The sequence below is a fragment of the Castor canadensis genome, chromosome 2 (genome assembly GCF_047511655.1).
Source record: "Castor canadensis chromosome 2, mCasCan1.hap1v2, whole genome shotgun sequence".
In the NCBI taxonomy this organism is placed as follows: Eukaryota; Metazoa; Chordata; class Mammalia; order Rodentia; family Castoridae; genus Castor; species Castor canadensis.
In genome coordinates, this window is record NC_133387.1 from 161599989 (window position 1) to 161613201 (window position 13213).

At 37.0% G+C, this 13213-nt stretch overlaps 1 pseudogene; it reads left to right on the forward strand.

The window, feature by feature from the left end:
- Positions 1-3423: 3423 nt before the first annotated feature.
- LOC141421156 (small nucleolar RNA SNORA51) lies at positions 3424-3535 on the forward strand (annotated as a pseudogene).
- Positions 3536-13213: the final 9678 nt, after the last annotated feature.

A 13213-nucleotide genomic window follows, 5' to 3' on the forward strand; every position in this document is an offset into this window, starting at 1 on the left:
AAGACCTTAATATCAGACCTGAAATTCTGACGTTAGTACAGGAAAGAGCAAGAAATACTCTGGAAGTAATAGGTATAGGTAAGAACTTTCTCAATAGAACATCAGCAGCTCAGCAACTAAGAGAAAGAATGGATGAATTGGACTTCATAAAATTGAAAAGCTTCTGAACAACAAAAGATATGGTCTCTAAACTGAAGAGACCACCCACAGACTGGGAGAAAATACTTGCCAGCTGTATATTGGACAAAGGACTGATAACCAGAATATACAGGGAACTCAAAAAACTAAACTACCCAAAATCGATGAACCAATAAAGAAATGGGCAACTGAACTAAATAGAACTTTCTCAAAAGAAGAAATTCAAATGGCCAAAAAGCACAGGAAAAAATGCTCACCATCTCTAGCCATAAAAGAAATGCAAATCAAAACCACACTATGATTCCACCTGACCTCTGTTAGAATAGCTACCATCAAAAATACCACCAACAACATGTGTTGGCGGGGAGGTGGTGAAAAAGGAACCCTCATACACTGCTGGTGGGAATGCAAGCTAGTACAACCATGCTGGAAAACAGTATGGAGGTTTCTTAAAAAGCTAAACATAGATCTGCTATATGACCCAGCAATCCCACTCCTAGGGATATACCCAAAGGAATGGACACAGGTTACTCCAGAGGCACTTGCACACCCATGTTTATTGCAGCACTATTCACAATAGCCAAGTTATGGAAATAGCCAAGATGCACCACTACTGACGAATGGATTAAGAAAAAGTGTTATTTATACACAGTGGAATTTTACTCAGCTATGAAGAAGAATGAAATCTTATCATTCACAAGTAAATGGATGGAACTGGAGAGCATCATTCTGAGTGAGGTTAGCCAGGCTCAGAAGACCAAAAATCATATGTTCTCCCTCGTATGCAGACTTTAGATCTAGGGCAAATGCAGTAATGTTGTCGCACTTGGGTCACACGCTAAGGGGACAGCACATACTGGAGGAATATGGATAGATAGGAAACCACAAACTTGAAAGTGTTTGATGTCCCCACTGCAGAGGAGCTAATACAGTAACCTTAAAACGACAGAGGTCACTATGGGAAGGTGACCGGGAAGTAGTGAAGAGGTCAGGTAGAGATTAATCAATTCATTTGTAATACACTTGTGCATGGAAGCAATGCTAGGAATCTCTCTGTATAGCTATCCTTATCTCAACTAGCAAAAATGCTTTGTCTTTCTTATTATTGCTTATGTCTACCATTCAACAAAATTGGAGAAAAGGGCAGAACAGGTTCTGCCTGAAAGTGAAGTGGGTGGAGGGGAGAAGGAGGGTGCAGGGGGCAGGGGGAAGAAATGGCCCTAACAATGTATGCACATATAAATAAATGAATAAAGAAAAAAATTAAAACAAATAAAAACAAAGTATGAATTGAATAAATTTTAAAAAAAGAAAAAAGGAAAAAAGTGAGGAAACACTGTTCCATTTGGCTGAGTGCAAAGACAATGAACAAAGAGCAAAGATATATCATCAAACATGGAAATAATGAGGAGTTGATTATGAGATTCTGTTTCTTCCAATAAAGAAAGGCATGTGTATATCACTATAAAAGTACCTTCCAGAAAACATGTTTGAAAGGAAATATCCCATATTTTCTACCACATATTAAGGTAGAACAATATCAACCATTTAGAAACCTTGTTACATTTAGTAGAAGCATTAATAGTGTTACTTTATGATAGAAGTAAAATTGTAATATCTTACTCAGTTTAGTTATCATCAAAATATTGAGATCACATGGATGGTGTCACCATGTACTCTGTAGAGTACACACCAAAGAAGCAGGAAGTCTGCCCAGCCACCTATCCCTCTCTTCCAGGTTATATATTTGAAAATACAAATTCCTGAGGTCATAAATTGTTTTGCAAGATCACTCCTGCTGTTAAGACCTTCTAATCATCAACTCATAGTTAAAAGGAAGCTTACAAGATACTGGTTTTCCAAAGGAAACCAGTTTTTATAGTGAAAATGAATTTATGAGAGGTATAACAAACAAATCTTTTTTTAATTTTTCAAACAAAGTTGGAAAATGTATTACAGAAAATCAGAATATGTTCCAACCAAGATTGTTCTTTAACATGCGTTTCTGAAGTTTAACTTCTGTACATTCTCATCAGAACTGTTCAGTGCCCTGCATACTGTTTGATGGTATGTCCTTGATCTATTATAACTTCTACTTTTGTTTATAAAGATAACAATTATATGGTGAGTCACATACCAGTTGGCATTTATCAAGTACTTTGAGACTCTAGAATAACATTGAAAAGGATACATGGATTCCTCTTTCAAGAAAATAGGGCTCATTTTCCTCAGATTTCAAGACACCAACCTGGTGTTCACCAAGTCAAGTTTTGGTTGGTGGTACTGAGACTGCTGTACCTCACCCTGTCCAAGTTAACAAGAGGTGCTGTGATAATGCAAAGGAAAACCTCCAGGGGCTAGAATTGGAAGACTTGATATCAAGTTCTAATACCATTAGTTTCAATGTGTGCCACCTCAGACAAGTGACTTATGTCTCTAGGCTTCTGTATCTTAATTTTTAAAAGGGTGTGCCTTCTGCCCACCTCACAGAGAGCTTGGTTGGAGAATCTGCACATATAATGCATGTTAATCCATGAAGTGAAAGTGCACATGTAGGGATTTTAATAAATCTCTCAATGACAGTTTGTACCTGTGCTTGCCTTTCCAAATTGGCATAATTACCAAGTCAGAACTCATTTCCTGGCCTGCAGCAAGGATCGCAAAACAAGCTAATTGCCTTGATCTTATGAGCCATATACATTTGTACTGTATAGCTTTGAATATTGAGAATGGAGAGCGGGGATTGAATAGAAAATCTTGAAAGGAAAAAATACCTGCTAGGGTGGCTTTAGGAGGATTTAAAACCCTAAAGAAACTTCAGGATAACCTTAGGTAGTTATTTATTTAATGGCCATGTCCAGACTCATGAGTGATTCCCATGAGCAGTAGAACCAGGACAGTCTGGGATGTAGTCACCTTCTTACCACCTCATGTGATACAAGTGTTAAGAAAGAAAGACAGGGATCAGGAATGATAAAAGTGAGCATTTATAAATGCTGAAAAGTTCCTAACGAACTAGAGTTGGGTGTTACAATCAACAATTGAACTCTGGAAGGGTATGATTTATTTTAGCATAAAGTGAATTTTGGTATTTTAAATTCATAATATTTGGTGAAAATATTTCTAATAATTGAGAAATAATTTGTTCTTATGTTAGCATTTATTAGTAAAAATTCCAGTTCTGAAGTGTTATGTCTATGCAGCATTAATAAAACATTAATAAAAGAAATTGATTTTCACAAAATTACTACTGTACCCAACATTCTTTGGAATGGAACATTTTTATTCCTCCTCATGCATACCAAAGGTTGTATTCTTACCCTGACTGTATAGAAAGAGGAGGGAAAGGAAACCTACCCTGTGTGTACCTCAGCCTAAAAAAGATAAGGGGAAAAGAGAAAAAAACAGCATTTTAATAAATTCCTATCTGTTAGCCAATGCTTAAGTAGATATTCTTATTTTTAAAATAGAAAGTAGTTTTATAGAATCAAAATTAAAATTTGGGTAATGCTACAGTGCACTCTCACCCTGACAATATTGCATATTCAAATTTCTTTGTAATTTGATGGGGCTGGTCCCTTCATTGGACAGAGATCAACCTTAATAAGACATGTACTGCAGTTTCATGAGGCAATTTGATGTAGGTGAGGACACTGATAAATAATTTTGTTTGTTTTCCAGAATTCTAACGCTCACTATATTAGTAGGTGTGAAAATAAAGATTTGAGCCCAGTACAGCATACCACACTTAGTCTGGGGTTTTAGGGAAGTCTTTCTTGAGGAGATGAGCACTGAACTGAATCTCAAAAAAAGAGTAGGAACTAGCCAGATCAAGAGAAGTCAGAAGAACCAGTGCAAACCCAGGTACAGTGGAATCTGGAGCAGCCATGGAAGTATGCAACCCTGTCCTCTTCCTCTTGGGTCTCCTTGAAATACTGCATAAGGACACATACATTCATGCATTTTAATGGTACTGGAAACTAGTAATTGCAATCTCCCAGAGTCTAGGAGTTTCCACTAAGTTAAGCTTGAAAGAATCTGATGAAGAATACTCAGAGAGAAAAGTTCATAGGTAATATTCACCACTATCTCCTATATTTTACTTCCACCCTCTCTCCTTGGATACCTTTATGAGGAAAATAAGACCACAGGCTCAGAAATTAGCAATGATGGCTTTATGGTTTAATTTTTAAATGGCACAGACAACACAAAGAGTAAGCCCTAATATCAGTTCTGGAGTAAGGATGATGATATTGATGGAGGTTTTTTTAATCATAATAAAAATGCCACTGTGGTGGAGGGTATTGATAACAAGGGAACTGTGCATCAGTGGGTTTAAGTGCTTACTTTCCACTGAGTTTTACTGTCAACCTTGGAGAGTGAATATTATGCAAATACTGTGTACAGATGTATGTAAATTGAAAAATGAGACCTGTTGAAACTATGGGGGAAGGGGGATAAAGGAGAATGATGGAGGGGGTGAATTCCAGTATGATATATTTGACATATTGTAAGAACTTTTGTAAACACCACAATGTACCCCCAGCACAATAAAAATTAAAAAAAATAAAAATGCAATATAATTAAAATATTTTAAAAACAAAACAAAACCTTCCATGCAGGAAGAATAGGGAAGTGGTGGTGGGGGAGAATGTTCACCATTTAAAGGCATGTAATACCACACCCCTGCTTTTTTTTTTCTTTTTATCTTCTTTTCCTCTTTATTGTTATTATTATTATTTTTATTGCCAGTCTTTTTTTTCTTTTATTATTCATATGTGCATACAAGGCTTGGGTCATTTCTCCCCCCTGCCCCCATCCCCTCCCTTACCACCCACTCTGCCCCCTCCCTCTTCCCCCCACCCCCTCAATACCCAGCAGAAACTATTTTGCCTTTATTTCTAATTTTGTTGTAGAGATAGTATAAGCTATAATAGGAAGGAACAGGGTTTTTGCTGGTTGAGATAAGGATAGCTATACAGGGCATTGACTCACATTGATTTCCTGTGCATGGGTGTTACCTTCTAGGTTAATTCTTTTTGATCTAACCTTTTCTCTAGTTCCTGGTCCCCTTTTCCTATTGGCCTCAGCTGCTTTTAAGGTATCTGCTTTAGTTTCTCTGCATTAAGGGCAACAAATGCTAGCTAGTTTTTTAGGTGTCTTACCTATCCTCACCCCTCCCTTGTGTGCTCTCGCTTTTATCATGTGCTCAAAGTCCAATCCAATTGTTGTGTTTGCCCTTGATCTAATGTCCACATATGAGGGAGAACATACGATGTTTGGTCTTTTGGGCCAGGCTAACCTCACTCAGAATGATGTTCTCCAATTCCATCTATTTACCAGTGAATGATAACATTTTGTTCTTCTTCATGGCTGCATAAAATTCCATTGGGTATAGATACCGTATTTTCTTAATCCATTCGTCAGTGTTGGGGCATCTTGGCTGTTTCCATAACTTGGCTATTGTGAATAGTGCTGCAATAAACATGGTACACCCCTGCTTTTAATACATTAAGTTTATAGGGTTTCTTCCATGTAAAGCTACACCCTAAGGCTCTGTAAGAATCACGCATATGTGATAAGAACACATGAACAGACAGGAGACCACTTAAAATCAAACAGAGAAGGGGAGAGTGAACCTAGAAACTGTTTTAGCAAATTTAAAAGTGTGCTGATACTTTTGAAAGTATAATAAACCATCAGGATTCTGTCATTTTGTTACTGCTTTAGTTTTTCTCTGTTCACTGAGTATTCCTCTACATGGAAGGGCAGATTTTCACCCTGTATTTTAGACAGAAATTTCATCACTGTCACCCTTCCACAATGTACCCATAAACACCACATGTGTTTTGATAGCTGCTTTCTAGGGCAGCTACATATATTTCACCATTCTCTCCACTGTCCCCATTACACACTTCTTTATTTGTGCCACTATGGGACTATTAGGATTAACAAACAAATGTGGCTAGGAGGTGCTCACACACATGCAAACAAAACAAATCATAGAAACTGTGACCAAAATGATAGGCAGGTTGGATGTCAATGTACTAGAACAGAGTTCCACAAAAAGATGAAGTTACTGTCTCTGTTCTGGAGATTAGCAAGGTTGGTCCTTCTGAGGGCCATGAAGACAATGCTGTTCCTTTCCTTTCTCCTGGCTTCAAAGGATATTCTGTTAGTTTTTGTTTTGAGTCCTTGATTTGTAGAGTCCTTCATTCTTCATCCTCACACGGCATGAAGTCTCCCTGCGTGTACAACTCCTGACCCCAGGGACACCAGTCAGATTAGATTAGTACGCACTCTAATGACTGCGCTTCCAATAGAGTCATGGGTACTAGGGACTGAAAATTCCTCCTCTGGGAGGACACTATTTGACTCATAAAAGATGGCATCAAAAGATGCTCTGCTCAGCATCATCAACCAATAGGGAAGCTGAGATTACCCCTAAGTTACCAGAGCACACCTAAGAAATGGCCAAGAAAAAGCACATGAACACACCACCTGACAGAACCAACAATTGAGAAGGACACAGAACAACTGGAACACTCACACTGATGGGGGGAATGGAAAATGGTACAGCCACAACTGGGAAAAGAGCTTGTCAGATTTTTTGTGAAGCTAAACGTGTAAACCACATTCCCCAACAAAGCCACTTCTAGGTGGCTTTTAAGGCATGATGGTTCATGCCTTCCAATTCCAGCTACTTGGGAGGCAGAGGTAGAAGGATCATGCTTTAAGGCTAGCCTGGGCAAAGTTAAAGTTAGCATGAGACCTATCTGAAAAACAAACTAAAAGGAACAAGGACTGGGAGACATGGCTCAAGTAGTCACTTGCCTAGCAAGAATGAGGCCCTGAATTCAATCCCAAGTACAGAGTGATAGAGGAATGAAAACAGGTTCACACACACAAAGCATCCTATTTGTGACTTCTTATATAACACTGTTCATAATCATCTTGAACTGGAGACCACCCAGATGTATTTCAGCTGGTAAAACAATAAACATCTATCCACATAAAGCCAATTCAAGGAACAAACTATTGAGTCACTCAACTGCATGCATAAAATGGAAACATGTTTGGCAAGTGAAAGGCCACATGTTGTATGATTCCATCTGTGTGAGTCTATGCATAAGGCAAGGTTATAGGGAAAGGAAATAGATGAATTATTGCCAGGGGGTGGGAAGCAGGGAAGCAACTGACTATAAAGAAGCAGAACAAGGGAATTTTGTGGGTAGTGATGATTATGTAACGTATTGATGATAGACACACAACTCTAAATTTGTCAAAACCATTAAAACACCATAGTGAACTTCACTGTATATACATTATTTTTAAAGAATCACCTAGAATGAGGGGGAAAATCCAAGAATGAGTGTAGAATGTGATAAATGGGTATAACTGTGTGACAAATTAATCACATAGCCACACTGACATGACTGGGAGGAAAAGAAGTTGATTGCCCAAGAACATGGAAAGCAGTGTTCAGACTGGACACTATAAAGCTATAGACAAAAAGAATTGTATTCAAATATTGTATGCTAGTTGGTGAAAATTTTATTGTTTCTCCCAGGGAGATCTGCTTGCAATTCAAAACTACTTTATGTGTATACTGAGATTGAATTGGAGAAAATATTTTGTAGCTACTGAGAGTTAGGATTCTCACTGTCAAAGAAAGAAGTTAAAAATAAGAGAAAGATGAAGGCTATAACGAGGCAGATGGGAGGACACTATTTGACTCATAAAAGATGGCATCAAGGTTTAGTATGAATTCATAGGTACAGAAATGAAATAGATGCATATTTGCATTCACAGGTTGTTATATATATATACACTCAAACTAAAAAACGTTCCTAATGGCAAAAGCTGGGACAATTTGAGCAAGAAATTAATGATAGTGTTGAAATTTTGTCCACTTTTTTTACTGTGGTAAAATATAACATATAATTTAGCATCTTAACAATTTTAAATGTAGAGTTCACTGGTATTAAATGTGTCAATAATATGTAACTATTGCTGTTATCCATTTGCACAACTCTTCATTCTCTAAAATTGAAGCTCTATGTTCATCAAACAATTCTTTTTCCTCTCTCCCCCAACTGCTGGCAACCACCATAATATTTTCTGCCTCAATGGTTTGACTACTCTTATGAGTACATCATAAGTGGAATCATTTGTAACCTTGACACTTTAAAAGAATAGTGGCTGAGGACTTTATAGACTATACCTTAATTAGGGGTTACCTGAGGTTTTCTCATTAGGTTAAGAAGGTAAAGAAAGGGATAATTCTGCCATTGCTGATAAAATGTCTAGCTGAAGACAGTTAAAATCTGTCTCCAAAATCCTCACAATAAAAAGGTGTTATGCAGTTTCCAGTTCCAAATGTAGTGAGCTTGGAAGTCACTACCCCTTCCTAACAAAAAGTTGAGCAAACCAAAATATCAACAATTCATCTTGGATCTTGGAGAGGGAACAGACATAGGCAAAAACATTGTCCCCAAGGTGGGAGAGACAGGTAAGAACACAGAGTCACAGTTTACACAGCAGAGAGGGAGGGGAACCACAAAGGACCAGTGCTGGGTAGGAAAACCTGTGGTGCAATTTACAAACTACGGAGTCTCCTGTGGACAAGCTGGAGCTTTACCAGGTTCTCACAGTAAATATCAGAGAAAAGTTCCCTGTGACTCCAGCAGAGCCAGGAAAGAAGCCATCTTGAAATACAGCAGAGTGCTCTGTTCTTCTCAATGCCTACCCTCAGGAGAAGCTGGAGAGTCAGAGCTCAGCCAGGATAGCATCAACATCTGACCAACCTGCTGACCACTCAAGCTGTCCACATCAGAGAGGGGAAATCCTGAACTGTAGCTCCTCTCAGCTCTCCTGACCCATGCTAAAAATAGAAAAAACCCTCAGACACTTAGGAAATCACAGTTTAGAGGAGCAGTTCACCAAAAGACCAAGGCCTACTTATAAGTCTATGGAGTGTTTGCCCTCTCCCTCCCTCCGTCTTATACCATGCTACCAAAGGTCTACTTATACTAGCTATTTTTATGTGGAACAGCAGGTCTGATGATAAGATGTAATAGAATGTGAACCTGCCACAACACACACACACACACACACACACACACACACACACACACACACACACAATTTATAAAGATAGAGCAAGCATCACAGCTAGACGTGGCAGTGATGCCACATTCTCAAACTGGAAATCTAAGGATGCTGATGGACAAAACAGATGGCATGGGAAAACAGACAGGCAGTGCAAGCAGAGAGATGAGAATTCTAGAAACGAAAAGAAGAAATGTAAGAGAGAAAAACTACAGCAAAAATGGAGAATACTTTGTATGGGCTCATTAGTAAATGGAACTCAGCTGAAAAAACACTGTCTGAGCTTATGAATACATCAAGGAAATCACCAAAATTGAAAAGAAAGAGAGAGAGAGAGATAAGGGAGGAAGGAGGGAGGAAGGAAGGGAGAAATAGAAATGTCTAAGAACTGTGAGACAACTACAAAAAATGTAACATACACATTATGGAAATAGCAGAAAGAGAATGGAGGGGGAGAAAAGAATGATTAATGACTGAAAAATGACCAAAGTTAATGCGAGACACCAAACTATAAATCTGAGAAGCTTAGAGAATACCAAGCAGGATAAATGCAAAACCTGAATCCCAAAGAAAACAAAACTGTTCTTTCACACATCATTTTCAAGCTACAGAAAAATTCAAGACAAAAAAATCCTTTTTTTTTTATTGAGAACAGAATGCTTTGTAATTACATGTAGCATATCCTGTATAAGCAGTGCTGTTTCAGTAATCTACTTTTGGAATACAGCAATTAGATGCAAAAAGAAAGTTATTAAATTACTTATAGATAAGCCTATTAACAACATAGAGTTTTTTTTTGGATTCTTTTTTTTTAAGACAAAAAAATCCTGAAAGAAAAATCCATCCTATATATAAGAAGTAAAGACAAGAATTGCATCCAACTTTTCCTCAGAAACCACATAAGCAAATAGAAGCAATCTGCCAAATCTCACACAAGAAGAAACTGATAATCTGTAAAAACTTTTGTCTTTAAGAAATTGAATTAACCCAGGCACCAGTGGCTCATGCCTATAATCCTAGCTAATCAGGAGGATCAAGTGGTAGGACACCTGCCTAACAAGCATGAGGCCCTGATTTCAAACCCCAGTATCACCAAAAAAATTGAATCAATAATTAGTCATCTTCAAAAACAGAGAACACTAGGCACCATGTGGTCACTGGTTAATTCTACCATACATTTAAGAAAGAAATTATGTCAATTCTCTATAGACTCCCAATAACTTCTGTAATACTTTCAAACTCATTCTAATGCCCAACATTATCCTAGTACCCAAATAAGACAAATACATTACCAGAAAATGATAGAGCAGTATCTTTCATGAGCATAGATGTAAGAATCCTCAACAAAACATTAGCAAATTGAATCCAACAGTTTACAAAAAGAATTATACACTACGACTAAGTGGGATCCATCCCAGCTATGAAAGGCTGGTTTAATGTTAAAAATTCAATTACTATGCCAGGTAAGGTGGCTCACACCTGTAATTTCAGCTACTTGGGGGGCAAAGATTAGGAGGATCAAAGTTCAAGGCCAGTCTGGGCAAAAAAACCAGTGGTAATTTATATCTGCCATTCCAGCTACCTAGGAAGCATAAATAGGAGGATCATGACCCAGGCTAGCCCGGGCACAAATGCATGGCTCCATTTGAAAAATAACTAAAGTAAAAAAGGGATAGAGTATGGCCAAAGTGGTAGATCACCTGCCTAGTGAGCACAAGGCCCTGAGTTCAAACCATACTGCTGCCAAAAATATCAATTAATGTAATCCATCACATCAATAAACTAAAAAAGTAAAAAGAACAAGTGATCATGGCAATACATACAAAGAAAAAGTAGTTTTCAAAATTCAACATACATATATGGTTAAAAAACCTTCATTAAACCAGTACTAGAGAGAATTACTCTATATGACAGACTATTGATGAGAACCCTACAGCTAGCATCATGTTAAATGTTGAGTAACTTCAAGCATTTTTTAGAAGAAGACAAGATGCCCCCTCTCTTCACCCATTTACAACAACATATTAGAAAAACTAGAAGTCCAGGTCAGTGTAATAACTCAAGAAAAGCGGATTTTAAAAATATGTAGTTGGAAAAGGAAAAAGTATAGCTTTGCTCACTTACGACATGTTCATCTAGGTAAAAACATCCAAAAGATCCAATTGACAAAAAGAAAATAGTTGAAACTAATAAGTAGTTATGGTAATGTTACCTACAAAGTTAACATACAAAAGCCAATCACTGGGCTGGGGAGGATATAGCTCAGTGGGAGGGCATTTGTGTAGGATGTGTGACGCTTTGGGTTTCATCCAAACTGAAATATATTTATATAGGAGATGAACAAGTGGAATTCAAGATAAATAAATGTCATTTTACATTGCATTAGAACCACCTGAAATAAAATATTTAGGTATAAATTTAACAAAATATTTACAAAATCTGTGTTGGGAAAAGCTACAAATATCTGATGAATGAATAACTAAGTAAATGGAGAGATATTCTATGTTCATTCTTCCCAACTTGATCTATAGGTTCAATGCAATTCAATTCCATCAGAATCTTACCAAGTTATCTTATAGATAGTGACAAAATGATTTAAAAGTTTATATGGAGAGGTAAAAGACACCAAATAAGTCAAAGCAAGATTGAAGGAGAGCAACAAATGTGGAGGAATGGTACTACCAACCTCAAAACTTACTACCTACAACAATCAAGAGAGTGTGGTATTGGCAAAAGACTAGACAATAGATCTATGAAACAGAGCAGGTAACTTGGAAATAGAACCACATATATATATTCAAATAATCTCTCAACAAAGAGCAACAAAAAAACAATGGAGCAAAGACAGACTTTTCAACACACGCTGTTGGACCAACTGGACATACACACATAAAAAACAGAATCTAGACACAGACCATACACCATTCACAAAAATTAAGTCAAATGGGAGAGGGAAGAACAATCCAAGTCAGGCAGACTTGTAGGACAGTAAGCACAATTGTATGATGCTGTGAAAATGGATCCATGTTGTTATATATTTGTTCAAACCCACAGAATGTACAACACCAAAAGTGAACACTTAATGGAAACTACAAACTTTGGGTTATTATGACTTATCAATGTAGGTCTATCAGTTGAAACAAATATACAACTATGGTGAGGGATGTTGATAATGGGAGATTGTAAATGTATCAGGAACAGGTAAACAAGGGAAATGCCTATGCTTTCTGCTTAATTTTGCTGTGAACCTAAAATTGCTCTTGAAAAGTTTTTATAAAAAGAAGTGGACAAAACTACCACCTACTTCTCTACCTGTTTCAAATGGTCTATATGGGACTTCTTTTTATCTGTTCTGCTATTGACACACTTTTAAATATGAGTTATAAGACATAAATGATCAGAATAAAGGAATTAAAGTGAATCCCTATGTGTCCTGCTCTGAATTTCATAACCCACATTCCAAAGGACAGCCCAAGGCATTAAACTTAAGTTTGCTACTGGACTAGCAAGGAGTGGCCAAGGTGACAATATCCAAGGATACCAAATACAAACTCAAATGAGGTGCTTTTGTTTATAATAAATGCTACTTAATAATCAAAGTAAATTTATTTGTGAATCCCTTAAGGATCAAGAAAGAGAATAATTAACTCTCATAAAAACAGTCATCAAAGTCATCAAATACAGTACATAGGATTATCCTTTGAGTGATAATAAAAAGTACAATAGCAAATGAGAAGCAGTTACTTTTAACTTTACATAAAAAGGTAAAGCAATTTAATAAATTTTGTTAATAAGAAAAATATATACCCATGGCTTTATTACATACTGTACAAAATAAAACAGTACACCTTTTAAGTTATGTAATAAATTTATAAAAGAGTATTTTACAAATGATCTTTCTTTTAATAACCTTTAACAATCAAATGTGATTGATGACCTACGACTCATGGGCAGTTATGTCCTC